The 18,914-nt window shown below is 37.9% G+C and overlaps 1 long non-coding RNA gene across 2 annotated transcripts; it reads left to right on the plus strand.

Annotated features, from left to right (window-relative positions):
* Nucleotides 1–5,313: 5,313 nt before the first annotated feature.
* Nucleotides 5,314–8,078, plus strand: LOC140013073 (uncharacterized). 2 transcript variants are annotated; one of them, XR_011820151.1, is made up of 4 exons: nucleotides 5,314–5,537; nucleotides 5,760–5,806; nucleotides 7,011–7,088; nucleotides 7,819–8,078. It is a non-coding gene; the product is annotated as an uncharacterized lncRNA (long non-coding RNA). The 2 variants fall into 2 exon arrangements; XR_011820150.1 differs by lacking the exon at nucleotides 5,760–5,806.
* Nucleotides 8,079–18,914: the final 10,836 nt, after the last annotated feature.

An 18,914-nucleotide genomic window follows, 5' to 3' on the forward strand; every position in this document is an offset into this window, starting at 1 on the left:
AGACCAGTTTGATTTTAAAGGGAACCAGAAATGGGCTTCATCAATGCTTCCAACGGATAGAAGGCAGCTGAAGAGTCAACTAGCCGTTGGGGCTGTCGGACGTCCGACGATCAAATCATCGTCCGAACCAATCGTCCGATGGCATCCAAGTTGACGTTCGGACGTCCGATGCGTCTTGATCGTCCGACACCGCAGCGTCCGATCGTAGGCAGAGAGTTGGCAAGTTAGCTTGGAATTTTTCGGACGTCCGATGCGGTTGATGAGCGTCCGATGGCAAGCATCCGATCCTTCCGGACGTCCGATGCTTCCTCACGAGCGTCCGACAGAGCTTCCTTCTTGATGCTCTTTATCCTTTCGGACGTCCGACAGATTCCTTTCGGCCGTCCGACGTGAGTATCCTGTTTTTGCTTCTTCTTTTGGTTGAAATGCATTTCATGACCTATTCATACCTGATTCTTTGATATGTAAAGACACTTATAATCGAAAAAGGTTAGATACATTTCAAAATACTTTGTGATCATCAAAACCAAGAATAACAAAGTTAGATCTTGAGTAACTTATATGAAGTTATTCAAAAAGTTATTGTGGTACTTGGTTAAAAGTACAGTCCATTATAATACATGGAAGTGTTCCATATGAGAGTATAACTGCCGTGATTCATGTATTATTATTTTCTAACTAAACAATTATTACATAACCGTTGAGCTTGTCGAGTGACACTAAAGACTTATAGCCATTTTAAATATCTAGTAACTCATAAGTTATTTAATTATTCCATATGCATCAAGTAGGAGAATGTAAGAATTGGTTCCTTTGATGCTATTGTGACCCACATGATTGATTGTGTAATAATTGATTAGTATCTCCTATTAATGATGATTCATTGATATCTTATGTTAATTGATATCAAATAATCAATCACATCAATTAATTAGTCAGATATATTATATTCAATCATGAGTTATCGTAAGATTTTCTTGATGGAAGAAAACCTTAGAAATTTTGGTATTTACCAGTAAGATGGAGAAATAGGAAAAGAGGCATACTTTAAAAATCCTCTAAACTAATACTATGATGACCCTGTCTCTGCCTAGAACGTACCCAAGGATTTGGTGGACTGCCTACCCAACTCTTGTCAGGACTCCCTACAAAACCCAAAACAGTAGCAAGAACCATAATAACAAAAGCAATAGTCACCTTTCAACTGAGATATATATACATTCATTGCCATCTGTGACGACCCCACTTCTCCCAAGGGCGAACCCAAGGGTATCGGCGGGCCGCCTGCCTAGCTCGCGCCAGGACTCAAAACTTAAAGTTCGAAAGAGCACTAAATACAATGTATACAATCCCAAAAGTTATATTCACATCTTCAAAAGTCTCGAGTCAAACCACTCTAATATACTACAATCACAACCAGCAGAAGATAGACCCTAAGAAAGGTCCTTATACAAACCACCAAAACAAAAACAAACATTCTAACTATTCAACTATTACAAGCCAATCTAACTATACTAGTATACGAGCCAAAAGTCCCCGCGTCGACCCCTGCTAAGGAAAACAAAAGGAATGGGGTAAGCTATATGCTTAGTAAGTAAACAGGGGCGAAAGCATAAATTTCACATAACAGTTACACAATAAGAGTAAAGCAAAAGCAGAAAAGTAACATCACATAATAAGGATACGGGTGGCTCCAAAGCCAATTCATGTGCCATGTATGATCTCCTGCCGACACTCCGTCGACCACAAAAATAGTCCGTAGAACTTCACTTGTACACCCACCGACACCTTATCACCCTCACTGGCCAGTCACCTCACAAACTTGCCCGAGCGAACGAAATCACAAACTTGAGCTTGAGTCACAAGCTCGGGTCACAAACTTGGTCACCTTCTCGGTGAACCGGATTCACAAAATTGGTTCATAACATGAACCCACAAACTTGGTCACCTTCTCGGTGAACCGGATTCACAAAATTGGTTCATAACATGAACCCACAAACTTGGTCACCTTCTCGGTGAACCGGATTCACAAAATTGGTTCATAACATGAACCCACAAACTTGGTGACCTCAGACTAAGTTGGACTGCCTTCGACCAAGCCCTAACCGGCTCGAATAGTCCAACCAGGTCAAGAGTTCGCCCCAAACTCACAAACTTCACAAAATTATTCAAAATCACAAACTTTGCAAACTTCACAAACTTTATTCGAAAGTCGCCCCGAGCCACAAGCTCAAGGGTTTTGGTTCCAAAAGGTTCATATACAGATGCCAAGTACAATTATACATTCAAATTAGGGTTTAGGTCGAGTGCGATAAAGTACACCCTCGCCTAAGTGCCCTTTTCACATATCTCAAACACATAGCAAAGAAAACACACCAAACCGGCCTGAATACTTACTCAGAAACTGAAATAGCAAAAGTACGAAGTCGGATCGAAATGAACAGCTAGTAGTGGGCCCCACCAGTTCCGCCCAGCTCACCACCGTCTGAAATAGAAGATTGTGTCACATAATATCGCAAACGGCTACTATCGTGCCTAAAACAAGCAAAACGGCAAAAACGGCACGCGCGCACATAAATATGACGAACGGAAACGGAGACGGCCGTTAGCGGAAACGGCAGATTTGACACTCGTTTCTAGTTTACTCATAAGTTGAGCTACGAATATCGGATTAAGGCATATGAGACGCCATATCGAAGCTTAAAGGATGAACAACAACTGTTATGAAGACATCCAGAACTGAAACTGGAGGCTTTAGTCCCAAATGAACCAAACACAATCACTTACGAAATCTGGCAAATGCACAAATGGTCAGTTTTGAGTGCAAACTGTTTTCTATGCTACACATGGTCAAAAGAGCTGAAAATTGGCAGTTAGATAGTTCATTCCAAATGGAACAACTTTCATGAAGGTCGGCAACCCAAATTCGGAACGGAAATTGGTCATCAGGACCAAAACAGATTTCTGGTCATTTTCACGGGCAAGCCTTGTTTGCTCGGCTATATCTCAGGTTTTATAAATCCGATTCATGAAATTCCAAGGGCGTTAGAAAGCTCTGATATAGGGCTATAAGTTTGGTGTTTTGGTCGGAAGTCCAAACAGCTTGTAACTCAGTCAAATGTGAAGCCAAAGTTCCAGCCATAAACTTTCCAAAAACGTACCAGAATCACAAACCGTATTTGACCTCAATATGCGGTAATGGCACCAAATTCACTACGGTTATCGGATGGGGGTGTAAGACCCACCGTTTCGAAGCTAAGAAATAGGAGTACAACAATGTAGAAGGCCACTCAGTCCAAATCCTAGCACAACTAGGTCAAATATGCAAAATACAAATCCAGAATTACCAAAACAGGTTTGCAAATCACATAAAACTGTAATCGGTATATCTCAGTCCATACAAGTCCGAATGCCGAAATTCCAAAGGCATAAGTTAGATAAAACGTCCAGCTACATTTCATCAGAAGACACCAACAACAAAATCCAAACCAATTCCAGTGAAAACAAACGATTACTATTGCAGTTCGGACATTCTGTTCACCAAAAACAGCAACAGTAAAAACGGCATAACTCACTCTATACTACTCCAAATGCCCTGAAATTTTGTAGGCACTTCAACCTCATTAATACCTACAACTTTCATGTTTTGAGCCAAGGCCAATTCGGCCTCTATCTAGGACCAAAAATTTCGGACAGAATGAAGAACCAAGAACCCTAATTTTCCAGATTTTCTTCCAAACCCAAAATTGGTTGCAATTGTCCACTTTTTCCACCTTCTAGCTTCATTACATAACATTTCCACTCATCATACATAGCCACATCATAGTAATCATATGCAACCAGCAAAAATCCCAAATAAATAGAAAACTTCATCAATCTTGACTAAAATCAAGAAATAGTCCACAAAATCACACTTATAATAACCACAAATCATTTATTAAGCATCTTAGATAGAAGAGAGGGGTTCCATAGTCACTTACCTTAGAACCAAAGAAGAGAGACCACTTAGCACCTTAAGCTTCCAACCAACTTCACCACACAACTCACTATCACTCACTTAAGGGATTTTATGGAGAGGTTTCAAGTTTAATCGGTTGGTTTGTTGATTTGTGCAAGATTGGAGCATGAAATTTGGAGAGCTTTTCCTTTCCTTTTGCTTGATGTTGGTCGGCCACAAGAAGGAGAAGAAATGGTGAATTTTGGTCAATTTTTGAGATATTTATTTCATGGGTAAGAAAGGTCAAAAAGGTGAATAGTTGTCTTAGGTTTCAACCAATGGAAATGTGACACTTGTCACTCCATTAAATGCATTTCTATCCTTTCTTTTCTCTCTCACATCAATCATTTCACACACTCTACTTATCTCTTAACACCCGATAAATTTTACACAGTATCCGGAATTTAACCTAATTGGCCGAATTTTTCCGAACTTTGCGCACTAGTGGGTCCCACGTCCGTTATATATCCGTAATTTCTCAAAAACTTTACAATACTAGAAAAATCATTTGAAAACGATATTTGCTCATAAACTTTGTCTGGGGAATTTTCTAATCAAGAAAATGTAGAAAAAAACGGGTTTTCAATCTTAACCGGAACTTAGGGTTTAAATCTTAATTCCTACTTAGGGTTTTCGAAATACTCCCAAAACCAAACGTTACCGCCAAATTAATGAATATATCAACATAGTACGAACTGGGGCCTCACACCATCAAAGTCTCATACTACCTCACAAACACTAGAAGAGTACTAATGTGAGGACCCATAATTTTATTATTTCAAAATATTGTTAAATTGGTCATTTTAAAAATATTTCGTACTCGAGTTACCCAAAAAAAAAAAAATACTAAAGTACATGAATTTCTCGAAAATAAATTTTACCGATTGGTTCTTTACGCGCATATTATTTTAATGCCCAAATTTATTCAAGATGAATTCCTTATCGTGATTTTTTTATTGTTATATATATATACTTGGATTATCATATTTTAGAGTTTTAGAATCGAATAAGTTGAATTTCCAAGTTCAAACGAGAAAACCCTTAAGTTTGACCTTTATACGCGCGCGTGCCTAAAAGGCCCCGACAGGCACATTAATTTGATTAATTGGAGATTTTAAGAACATGATATTAGACTACTAGTAATGTACTATTAATGTACTAGGGAAATTACCTCAGAGGTTTAGTGCACAAAAGTTGCAAACGAGCGCGAAAATTGGACACGCGAAGACCCTAAATGGACCTAGCATGAGTTGACACTTAGACTTAACCATTAAGTCACCAATTCTCTCCACTTTCATTACAAAATCTAATTTCACTCTCTCGCCTCTCTTCACTCTCTCTGTTTGGCCGAAAATAGGAAGAAGAAAAGGGAAGAAAAATCTAGCCAAAATCCTTACAAAATTACTTCAATCCACTTCCAAATTTCATCATCCATTAGAGGGCTTTGATCCTAGCTTGGAAGAGGGGGCTGTTCATCGGTTTTCTTGGAGGAATTTCGGTCAAGATTTCTGCCCTAAAGCTGTCCAACTAAGTTCTTGAGGTAACTCACTCACCCACACTTCAATCTTGCAAAATTATAGCTCAAATGGAGCAAAGGTAGCATGGGTTTGCAACCTATGGTAGAATTTGGGTTGATTGGTTGAGTAATTATGTTCTTGCAATTCCATGACATGCTCGAGGGTTTGAGGATGTTTATTGGTGGCTGATGTGATGAATTAACATGTTGTGGTTGCTGATATTGTGCTATGTTGCATGTATATAGAATGATTGATGGAATGAAGTTGGAAGAAAGTTAGAAATTTGGAAAAGGTACTGTCTGAAATTTCTGACTTGCTGCCCGACTTTCTTGTTTGTTGCTGCCCTGTAATTTCGAAAATTTTCTGGTGTTAATTGAGCTTCCAAATTGGTGTAGATATGTTGTGCTATGTGTATTGTGGTTGTCTACCAAAAATCAACCCAAATGGTTGGTTAAATTTTGAGTTACAAGTAAAGAAGCAAAACTGGAACAAGCTCCAGAATTTTCTGACCAGCAACATTTGTGTAGCTATAACGTTTTGCTCGTTGATGAAAATTGAGTGTCATTTGTGGCATTTTAAAGTAGACACTTAGAGCTTTAAAACGGTACCAAGCTCATTTTCTAGTTCATCCCGAGCGATTCGTGGCGAGTTTTGAAAGTTGGCTGTCTGTTTATTACTGTTAAATCCATTTTGTTGCTTGATTTGGAACCGCTTATGTCTGGATTTTGGAAATGATTTCTTCTACATAAATATATCCTTCTGAACCTAGTTTCTAACACCACCAACCGTTTTCAATATCACTGAGAATCGAGTAAGATACGGCCTAATTAGCGAAGTACATTAAATCTGGAAAATTTCTGGAAAGGCCAACAGTCCAGGAATTTTAGCGAACTTCAACTTTTTATTTCTTGAGCTAGGAACATCGGAATCGAGTTCCGTTTTTTTCATTTGAAACCTAGATTGGTACTTTACATGCATATCAAATTTCAAAGGCTGGTTTTGATTCTATGATTTTTACCGAAATTCCAAAATTATTGGAAAAACTTGGACTGTTTTGACCTATCTTCAATGAATAGTAAACTTTCTTGGAGAAATTGACTTGTTTCTGATTTGATTCTTGGAAAGTGACCTTCTACAAAGTTGTTATGCTTCGAATGAAGTTTTTGACGGTGTAAAATTTGCCATTTTTAGACTTTCCGAACTTCCGGACTGATATTTCCAAGAATGACTCGAAAAGTGAAAATTTCCAATTTGGACCTAAATGTTCTTTTAAGGGCCTAGGTTACATTTTTAGAACTCTTAGAGCATTTCAAACCTATTTTCATGGTGAACTTGAGTTCACCTATCACTTGAGACCTCATTTGAAAGTCGGTTCCTTATGAACTGAAATACTTTGGAAACTTGAATTTTGGAGTCAAAATTGACTATTTCTTTTCTTTACACGAATACTGTATGGCCTGGAATTTGAGATACAATGCATTATTGCATACTTTCAGGATCTCAAGAGGACTTCGAGGGAACTCCCGGCGAAGCGTCTTAGAGCTAATTTCTCAAACTTTGACTTTTGATACTTGGTGAGTATCAAGTGCATGTGAAGTGTTTAAATGAAATGATTCTTGTACTTGCTAGTTAATGAGGCTAGGGCGTACTTTATCGCCCTTGTCCTCTCTTTCATGAAATTGCTTGCTTGATAAGTGATACGTGTTACATGTGAATGCAAATGAAAGTGTTTTTCGTGAGCATTGAGCGGCAGAATGTATCATGCCCTTTTAGGGTAGGAGGTACCGCTCATCCCGTCTCAATGCTGTGACCAAATCTTGTCGATTGGAACTTTGTCTCATCGACCTAAAAGTGAATGGGGGGGACGCCCCAACCCATTGGCTAGCCTTGTAACTCGAGCCGGCAAGGGCTTGGTCGAGAAACTTGGTGAACCTTGGGAAGTATTATAGCTTGATCCAAATAAGGGGTCTTGCTAGGTATACTTGTTAAGTGATACCACCTACATGCTTGTTTGGTTACGGATCCAAGAGGGTGTCATGGTGGCTGGAGGTAGTAAGTGGAGTTCTACATGGATAACTGTGAAAGTTGACGGAGGGTCAACTACCTGAGCTTGGATCGCGCGTGGATTAGCTCCTGAGAGCTCCCGTATCCTTTTATTGTGATCAAATTCCCTACTTGCTTAATGTTTCGCAGTTACTTGTTACTTGAGTTATTGCTTTATATTGTGTCTTTGCTCGCATGCTTGCATGTTTTTCCCTTGGCCTCACTGAGTGTTAGCTCACCCCAATTTGTTTTCCTTAACAGGTTTGGAAGTGGAAGTTCTGAGGCTTAATTAGTGACCCCCAAAAATAATTTTTCCCCATAGGGCTCGAGGCCAAAGAAAGCGCTTGTATTGAGTTATTAGTGCCTGAAGGGATATCTCATATATAATTTGAATTCGATTCACTTGATAAGTATTTGATGTAATTATTTGAGAACTGAGGACTTTTGTCTTATTCGGGGAATGATACCCTTACTTGAGATTTGTAATGTATCTTATCTCGTTCTAAGTTTGAAAAATGTTATTTCATTTATTCTTGAGGTTGTACCCTATGTTATTGGATGTGAGTGATGTATTTTATTTGAGAACTGTAGTGAGTCCCGGTGAGAGTTGGGCAGGCGGTCCGCTGAACCCTTTGATTCGCCTTAGGGGGAGGTGGGGCTGTCACAACTAAGCCAAAAGTCAAGAGAATTAAGCAATATTTCAGCTTTTCCCCATTCATACACCCTCGATCTCGTCCCCTGTAAGGAAAACAAACTAATGGGGTGAGCTATTGTCCAATGAGGTTCCAAGACACCATGCAAACCAAGTAACAAGTTGGCAATTATATAGAACTCGAAATCTCAAATTAAAGGGAGTAAAAGTTCATCAGAGTAAGCATTAACACTTCAAGTAACAAGTCAATTAGGCAATCAACGCTTTCATGTATAAGGATACAGTTCGCTCTTGCGAGCTAATTTGGCAGCAGCTTATCAAAGTTCAGTTGACACTCCATCAACCCTAGAAGTATAGTAACAAGTCCAGTAGAGTACCACTTAAATCTAATCTCTGTTCACCAATCAACCCCCGACCGGGCCCGAACTCCATTGATATTAGTGGTGGTAATACTTGAATATATCGAATCCAGTGGACCACATCTGATGGATCATAGAATAAATAGTGGAGAAACAGTAAACAGTGGATAGTATCTATGGTATGCCAATCTCCTCGACCAAACCCTTGCCGACTCGATTAAACTAACTCACCAAGAGGGGTTTCGGATCCTAGGCCGTTATCAAGTCATAGACATATACATCAATCCATTTGTAAACAGTGTACAGTGCCTAATCAAGTTAGAGCAAGTATGATAAAGTACACCCTTGCCCAATCAGATAAATCAATTTCCATCCAATCACAATAAGAGAGCATTGTATTCAAACAGCAAGTTTGACTGCATAATTGGAGACACTCACCAATCAATTAAGGTCTAGAGATGTCAAGTTCAAGGTTTGCCTCCTGGCCACACTCAAAATCTATGATCAATGATCACATAACAAGAAACTATCAAGCTTTTAGGTTAGGGTTTTAAAAGTCTATAACTTTTTCTTGTGAAAATCAAAAGAAAATCATGTAAATGAAATTCAAAATCATGAATACAAGATAGGGTAGTATATGGTTTGCATAGGAACGACTTTTGTCAAAAAAAAGTGACAAAATCACGAGTTTAAAGCTGATCACACCTAACTACAAAACATGTGTGGAACAACCATTATTTTCCGTCTTTGAAATCATTTGATTTTGGCAAAAATCTAACGTATATATCACAATCAAAGTATTCTCAAATAATTCCAAGTAAAGTAGGTCGAAATAACTCTAACTTTACACCTCAACTCTCACTTTCACTTATTTGGCCAATAAGGGGAAAAATTCCAGCACCATAGCTCCTAAAGGCCTCAAGTTAACCCTCCCATCCAACTCTAGTTCCATGGCAAACCACAATCACTCCAAAGTAACATGTTATAGGGTAAATGTGGTGCATATTCTAGGTATAAAAAGTTATCAAAAGTTGACATATCTAGAGCCCAACCTAAACTATATCAAAACTTGAATTTGTACCATCAAAGCTATAAATCTCATATCAAAGTTAGAAAATCTCATATTAAAGTTGGAAATTCTATATCAAAGCTAGAAAATGGCATATCGAAGATGGAAATTTTCCAAACCTTAGTAACAACTTCACCAAACCCTAGTAAAATCATAAAATTACCATAAATATGCTTCCTTTAGCTTCAATCACTACATATATAGGATAAACATCAAAATAAGTGAAGAAAAGAGAGATTCCCTAGCAAAATACCTCAAAACTTCAGGCTGATTTGAAATCAAGAGCTTTTCTTCCTCTAAAAATTTCATCACAAGCTCCCTTCCTTCTTGTCACGATGATCCACGGTTTAGATTAGGGTTTTATGTTAGATTTTCGTCAAAATAAAGCAAGAAATCAAGATGAAATTGGACTAGTTTTTCTCTCTTTTCTCTGTCTATGGTCCGGTCACAAGAAGAAAGAAATGTAGGAAATTTTGATTAAATCCAAGATAAAGATGAAAGACAAGTCGTGGTCAAATGATGGATTTGATCGTTGACAAGTGGCGAAATCCAATTTCAAGCCTATCTCTTTATTTCTCTTTTGTTTTCTAATCACTAGTCTATCTTATTCTCCTCTAATACATTTTTAACACTTCTAATCACACAATCTCTCTTGTCTAATACCCATTCACCAAATTTAGTACACATCTTACTAGTTGGTCACACCATTCTAATGCACTACGAGACTTAACATGTACCAAATTATAGAAGAAAAACAATAAAAATCTTGCCTCAACTATAAAAGTATCTAAAATATTAAAGCAAATAAATTAATATAAAAGAAAATATCATTTAACTTGAGAAAAATGAAGAGAAAATATAAAAAAATATTTCGGATCCTCACACTCTCTCTTCCTTAAAAGAATTTCGATCTCGAAATTTGTACATTTACTCGTAAATAACTCGGGATATTTCTTTCGCATATCCTCTTCCAATTCCCAAGTTACTTCTTTCATAAAATCACAGCACCATAACTAGACAAATTCGTTTGTTCCTGAATTTTTTCACTTTTTGATCCAGGAGTTGAACAGGTCGCTCTTTATGGGTTAGGGACTCGTTAAGTTTAATATCCTCCAGTTGAAGTATATGGGTTGGATCAAGGTGATATTTCTTGAACAAAGACACGTGAAAAACATCATGAATTCGGAACAAATTTGTTGGTAACTTCAATCGATATGCCACTTTTCTTATTCGTTTGAGAATGCCAAAAGAATCTATATATCTCGTTTTTAACTCTTTTCCTTTTCCTGCTTTGATACTTCCTTTCAATGGAGTGACCTCAAGAAATACATTATCTCCAACGTTAAATTCTAAATCTTTTCTCCGATTATTTGCATAGCTCTTTTGTTGATTTTGGGCCACTTGAAACTTCTGACGAATTGACTTCACTTTTTCATATGCTTCCTTGATCTATGGTATCATTATTAGATCCAAAACTTTTTTCTCTCGTATTTCATCCCAATGAATTGGAGATCGGTATTTTCGCCCATAAAGAGCCTCATATATGGTGCCATTTGGATAGAAGCGTGATAACAGTTGTTATAAGCAAAGTCAACCAATGTCATATGTTGGCTCCAACTCCCTCCAAATTTTGCAATACATGACCGCAACATATCCTCAATGGTGTAAATGGTTCTTTTTGATTGTCCATCTATTTGAGGATGATAGGCTGTACTAAAATTCAGCTTAGTCCCTAAAGTCTCTTGTAACTTTTGCTCGAATCAAAATACAAATCGAGAATCTCTATCGGACACTATATTCACTGGTATCCCATGCAATCTCACAATCTCATCCATGTAAAGTTTAGCAAGTTTCTCCAAAAATTACTTCAAGTTAACTGGTAAAAAATGTTTCGACTTAGTCAATTGATCCACTATCACTCAAACTACATCATGACCTTTTTAAATTTGTGCCAATTCTAACACAAAATTTATAGTAATGTGCTCCCATTTCTATTCCAATATCTCTAGAGGCTATAGCAATCCTGAAGGTTTTTGATGTTCACTTTTAATTTGCTGGCAAGTAAGGCATGTCTGGACAAATTGAGCAATCTCTGTTTTCATGTTATCCCATCAATATAGTGCTTTTAAATCTTGATACATCTTCTTACTACCAGGATGCACCGTATACCTCAAACGGCGAGCCTCCTCTAAAATATCTTTTTTTCAACCTTTCGTCTTTTGGCACAACGATGGGATTTTGAAACTTTAAAAGTCCATCGGGACCTAAATTAAAGTTGGATAACTCTTCCTTTTTCTTCCTCTCCAACCATCTTTGCACCATTGGTTCTTTCTTTTGAACCTCTTTAATATGATCCACTAATATTGACTTCACTGCAATGTTCCCAAAGATAACTTTTTGTTGCTCAAGATGTGGATTCCACTCATTAACGTTCTCTAACAGGTTCCACTCTTTCATCATTAAACCTACTAATTGTGCTTTTCGATTTAGAGCATCTGCCACTACGTTGGCTTTTCCAGAATGGTAATTAATGATATAGTTATAATCCTCCAAAAACTCCATCCATTGACGCTGCCTCAAGTTCAATTGCTTTTGAGAGAACATATACTTAAAACTCTTATGATCCGTATATACCTCAAAAATTGTCCCATACAAGTAATATCATCATTTCTTCAAAGTAAACACAACAGTTGCTAGTTCTAAATCATGAGTTGGACAACTATGCTCATGAGGTTTTAACTTTTGGGAGGCATAGACAACAACGTTTGTGAAGACCCGAAAATTTCTTTAAAATTTTCTCCCATTTTTTAAAATTAATTTATATTTCCTTCTATATTTTTTTACTTGACTATTTACTAGCCCTAAATTTCATGGTGATTTCATTAGTTGAGTAGTATATTAAGGTAGTGTGACCGATAAGCGAGGTGTGAGTAATAAATTTGGCAAATAAGAAAGAGTTTTGTCCAACAAGAATTACGTGACATGAGGTGTTAAGTGGAGAAACCTTAGATATCTTGGGGATTAGAGACCAATGAAGAGACAAAGATACATGAATAAAAACCCTAGGCCGCCAAGTTCGCACTTCCAGTAAACTTTGACCAAGACTTTCTTTAGCTTTTATCCTGCATTTTCACCAAAAATTCCCTCATTTTTCCTTCATCTTGGACGAAATTTTAGATGAAAAAATGAGAGGAAAAGGAAAAAAAAGGGGCAAGTGGTTGGTTGCCAAGTGTTGGCAATCGAGCCAACTTTGACCAAAGACCTTTTTAGTATTTATCTTGTAAAATTTCCTCAAAATTCCATCATCTTTCTCCTCCTTTTGGCTGAACTTAAGAGACAACAAAAGAGAGAAAAAACTTCCATCTTCTAGCCTTGATTTGTTGCTCAATCCATGAGAAATCCAAACACCAACTCTAATCCACACCGATTAATCTTGAGTTAAGCTTGGAGGAAAGCTTTTGCTGGAATTACTTGAGAAAGAAAGCTGTAGTTTGCTGCACATCTTGAAGATTGAAGGTATTCTTGATTGAGAATTGCTTTATCTCTTCAATTTTTGCAATTGGAGGGAATTACAACTTGATTATAGTAGATTTTGTGGAAGATTTTGTAGTTGTGTTGTGGGCTGCCATTTCCAGCTTTTGTGACTTATTTCCAGTCTTGGTACATTATTTTCAGCTTTGACATGGAGTTGTAAACCTGCCATAATGATTTTCCAAATTATACATGTGATTTTGGCTTCACTTAAGGGAATTTTAGCTTTGTTGGTGAATTTTCAGCTTGGAGTAGAAATTTTCCAGCTTAGGGTTTTGAATTTCAACAAGGGTAATATGGAGAATATATGCTAGATATACACTTCATTTGGTTGGTTTTATGGCCTAAGATAGGAAGCCTTTGTTTCCTATAACTTGTGCACTTGATTTGGAGCTATTTGGGTTGAGACTGTAGCCTTGAAAATAGCTGGAAATTTAGGGAAAAACAGGGGATATGCTGTCCGTTTGTTTTCTTGTGGTTCAAGTGAGTGAAAAATGAAATTTGGGCTGTGATTTTTGGATGACTTAGACTTAGGTTGCTTAGGGATGCTTAAGTTCACTCTAGTGATGGTATATGAGTTGAAATTTGGGCAAAACCATACATTTTGCAAGGTGAAAGTGATGACCATTTTAAAACATGATTTTTAGTAACACGTGTCACGTTTTAAACTTAAAAGTTTTGATTGTTTTCTTTCCAAAACAAAAGCAAGTATGCATGTATTTTGCCTAGGGTTACTAAGCCCATGAAATCTATGTATATAAGTTCTATTCACATGATCTCCTTGTGATATTCACAAGTGAGGGTTGGATATTTGGAAACCCTACTTGATTGTATTTTGTTATTGAACATTTGATCGCAGATTTAGAATCCGGCCAAGGAGCTAGGCTTGAATCTAATTTTGCTAAACACTAATCATTGGTGAGTGTTCTTTGCATGTTTGTGGTTTAAATGACTATATGAAATGTTTGTTTTAATGTTAAATGCTTTTCAATGATTGTTAAATGGATTTGCAATGGGCAAGTGCGTACTTTATCACACTCAACCCAAGTGAAAGTCAATTTTCAATGACTGAATATTATTTGTGCACGAATGTAAGCCTTTGGTTGAATTAGACCCTTGCCCTTCATTACCAGAAGTGGAGTCGGTCGGGCGGCTGATGACCCTGGGGTAGTGTTTGATATACTCGAGTATAACCACGAAATTGGGTGGAGTAATGGCCAGTGAATGCAATGCAATGATTGAAATGAATGACTGAATGAATGAACACCGAAAGAATTTTCACTTTCAAATATTTTTAAATGTTGAAGGGATAAGGGAAATGTGTGACGACCCCACTTTCCTCTAGGGCGTACCCCAGGATTTAGTGGACCGCCTGCCCAGCTCTTGCCAGGACTCACTTACTCTTTCGGATAATATAATTCACAACTTCTTAATGTAAAGAAATCAGCCGCTGTCAAATTTAAAACATACAAATACATTCATTTCTGTCTCAAACTTCCATACAATCCCAAATACATCAAAAGATTGGAATTCTAAATACATTCAACCCTAATCGAGCAATTAGTGTGAGTACAATTACAAAATTTTCAAAACTAGACTACACTAGCCTGTACAAGTCTCACGCCTCGTTCGTACCCCCTATAAGGAAAACAAAACTAATAGAGTGAGCTAAAAGCCCAATGAGGTCCCAAATAGTAAGTTGACCAAAAGTATAAGTGACAATATCATAATAGTAAAGTAGTGAGCATTAACAAATCAAGAAAATGAGCAATAATACTTCGAATGACCAAACATTTAATATTCAGCATTTCATGTAAAAGGATACAGTTGCTCTTGTAAACTGGCTCCACCATAGCTTGATCGTATAGTAGTTCACACTCCGTCAACTTTCAAGTAAGGTAACTAGTCCAGTAGCACTCCACTTGACTCCATTCTCCGTCCACCAACCAAACCCCTTACTGGGCCGCACTCTAGGATAAACACTGGTGGTTATACTCGAGTATACCGATTAGTCGAGGAGATAACACTCCACTCGACAGCACTGGATACCCATGGTTCGTTATCTAATCGACCAAACCCTTGCCGGCTCGACTCGATTAATTAGCCAGTGGGATTTGGGTTCCCAAGTAGTCACTATAGTCGATGACCAATCGACTTAGTCAAGAGAAAAGTATGGAGACTGGAATAAGAGGTACCTCCCACTCGTATCGAGTGTGGTACATACTGCCGCTCAACACTTACAAGTCAAGCACAAGTACAAATACAAGTATAGATCAATGCAAATCAAGTCACTTACACAAGCATGAATGAGATATCAAGTATTTAGTTGAGTTAGGTCAAGTGCGATAAAGTACACATTTGCCCGACCAAACCAAGCAAATGTTATCCGATCACGTTGATAAATCAGATATCAAGTTCAATCATGTATTTGGAAGCACTCACCAAAGATTTAGTGCTTGTCAAAATCACGCTTAGGTGTAACTCCTTGGTCGGAGTCCAAATCTGCGATACAATATCATTTAAAAGCTTGAAATCAACTAGGGTTCGAAACATAGGAGTTTCGCTTCAAGAAGATCAAGTAAATGAAACTCATTTAGATAGAATTCATGTCACGTATCCAATTCTAGAAAATTCATGCTCTCTCTTTTGGTGTTGCTAAAGAAGCGATTAAAACTTTGGAATTCACATTTGAGTCTAAAAGACGAGAAAAACATATTTCGAGTGATCACTACTTTCATTTTTCCAAGGGTATGAGTTTCGACCAAATTTCAACTTATATACCTCTACAAAAGAAGACTCGAATAACCTAGAGAATTCAAGTTCAATTCAACCTCAACTCTTCGCTCGAACCACAAGTACACACGTCTAGTCCTGGAGTGACAATTTGGGCGGCATGCCCCTTGTACTTAGCTAGTTTCCAGCCATTAATGGCTTCATTGTGACAGCCCCACCTCCCCCTAAGGAGAACCAAAGGGTTCGGCGGACCGCCTGCCCAGCTCTCGCCAGGACTACGGAGTCGATTCACACAAACCCAACATAGTACGTGCGATAAGATCCAAAGAAAACGAACAATCGGAAACTACAAATATTTACATTGGAGCCTTGAACAAATTCAGATACAGTGCAAGCCGAGGTATTCATACTACACAAAATACAATTAGGGCTTCGTTTCAAAAGAACAAGTACAATTAGGGTTTCCAACCATTGAGGAGCTATACAAAATCTAAACTAGCTCAACTCATGCTTCAAAGTCACAGTTCCCAAAAAGTGGTTCCCTGTAAGGAAAAAAAAGATAACAGGAAGGGGTGAGCTTACGCTCAATGAGGTACCAAACATATAGGGGTAAATCATGGCCATTCACGTTGAATCAATCAGATACATATACCAGATATAGAGGAAAGCATTTAAACATTGTGGTTCAAAGGGAAAGGATACGGGTGGCTCTCAGGAGCCAGATTTCCATTTTGCAGTACTTGATCCGAACCCGTTGACTCTCCGTCAACGTAGATAGAACCAACATATCCGTAGACCCCACTTTACACCAATTTCCGTCCACCAAACATACCCCTACTGGGCCCGAACTCCATACAGTACAGAAATGGTAATACTCGAGTATACCGGAATCAAGAGTCTCAATACCCAAAGATTCCCAGAACAGACTACTGTGGTTCGTTATCTAATTGACCAGGCCCTTGCCGGCCCGACTTGAGTCACTAGCCACAGGTGTTGAGCTCAAAGGTCACAGAAAGGTCATTGGATACCAGCCTCCAAACGACGTCCGAACAGATTCAGATACAGTTAACAGATTATTCACAGTAAATAGGCATATGGACAGACAAGAGAGCGAGTGTGATAAAGTACACCCTCGTCTCAAACAGAATAAACAGATAGTACAGTCATTCAGATCACAGATTGCAAGTGTAGAAATCAAGTTAAGTAACAAATAAGGGGAGTGGTACACTCACCGGTTTCAGTACCGATACTTCAAAAGTTTTTGGCCAAAATAGAGCTTTAATCACCAAGAAACCCTAAAATAACCAAGGTGAAACAATTATGGTTCCCACTTTCACAAATCCAGTACACGAAATGCATAAATAAGACTCAACTATAAGTCGTGTGCCTGATCAAATTAGTTACCAGTGCAAAGAAATAACAACGTGATTTTGGAGTAAAAGGTAGCGGTTGGTATCAAAGACATGAACAACCCTAAAACCCTTCGCTCAAGTCACAAGTAAATCCAACTAGCCTTCAAGTAAAATTTCGGGCAGCATATCCCTTGTGTTTACCTATTTTCCAGCCATTAATGACTTCATTATTTCCTCAAATCAGTCCCAACATCTCATACAAAATAATCTCATTTCCAAAAGCCGTTCACTAGGCTTAAAGTCATATAAATACAAAAATCAAGCTAGAAACATTTCCGGAAATGAAATCTAAGTTACGAAACAAAAGGTAGATTCGCCGCTACTTAGCGTATCGGACCTAACTGAAAATACGCTTATTGGATTGAAGTGAAAGTTATACCATTTCGAAGCTAAGACAGAGGGTTATAACTTTGATGAAGACTACTTAGTCCAGTTCTCGTCCTAACTAGGTCAAAGTTACCAAAACAACCTCAGATTTTTCCAGTTCGAAGTTCACTGTGGCAGTCCTGATTCATTCAGTCATATCTCAGTATATACAACTCCAATTCAAGTGATTCCAAAGCCATTTGAAAGATAAGAGAAAGGGGTATAAGTCTTAAGAAGACATCGACAACCAAATCAGTAGTATTCCTGGTCAAAACAACCAATTACAGACGCTGATCAGCATGTTCGGATTGAAACAGGGCAGCAGGGGTATTTCAGTCTTTTCACAGGATACGTTGCTCCGATTGGGCTGAAAATTTTCAGGCAACTATAAAATATCATTCCATACAACTTTCATGTTTTAATCCAAGGCTAATTCAGCCTCTAACTATGAGGAACAGTACCGGGCAGAATGTGATTACATGAAACCCTAACTTCTGAAATTTTCCGTCAAATGCGGAAATTTTCCGTAACAACCACAATTTATGCATTCTAGCTCCATTCTAGATTATTTCCAACCATCATACATGCCCACACAATGGTAATCATATTAAAACAGAAAAATCATGAATAAATAGAAAAATGTCATCAATCTCACTAAAATCATGAAATAACCCACAAAAACACCTCTTAGGCTACCACAAGCCATTAATTATACATCATCAAAAACAAAAGAGGAGTTCCTTAGATGCTCACCTTAGCAACTCAAGAAAAGAGACCACTTAGCACCTTAGCCTTCCAAACCACTTCACTAATCACCTCACAACCACTCACTTAAGGGTTTTTATGGAGTAAATGCAAGATTAAACGGTTGGTTTGTTGGATTGAGCAAGTTTGGAGCAAGAGATTGGAGAGCTTTTCCTTTCTTTTTTGGAGCAAGAGGTTCGGCCAAGGAAGCTTTAAAATGAGGATGATTTTTGGAAATTTTTACTTAAATTGGTAAAGCAAGAAAGTTGGTCAAAATTGACTAAGTTAAGAATTAACCTCCAAGTGACACTTGTCACTCCATTTAATACATCTCTATCCTTTTGTCTTTCCAATAATAATCCATCTAGGTAACTTCTAATTATCTCTTAACATCTGATAAATTAAACTCGGTATACACAACTTAACCTAATTGGCCGAATTTTATCAAACTTACCGCACTAGCGGGTCCCACGTCCGGTATACACTCTTAA

The sequence above is a fragment of the Coffea arabica genome, chromosome 8e (assembly GCF_036785885.1).
Source record: "Coffea arabica cultivar ET-39 chromosome 8e, Coffea Arabica ET-39 HiFi, whole genome shotgun sequence".
Taxonomy (NCBI): Eukaryota; Viridiplantae; Streptophyta; class Magnoliopsida; order Gentianales; family Rubiaceae; genus Coffea; species Coffea arabica.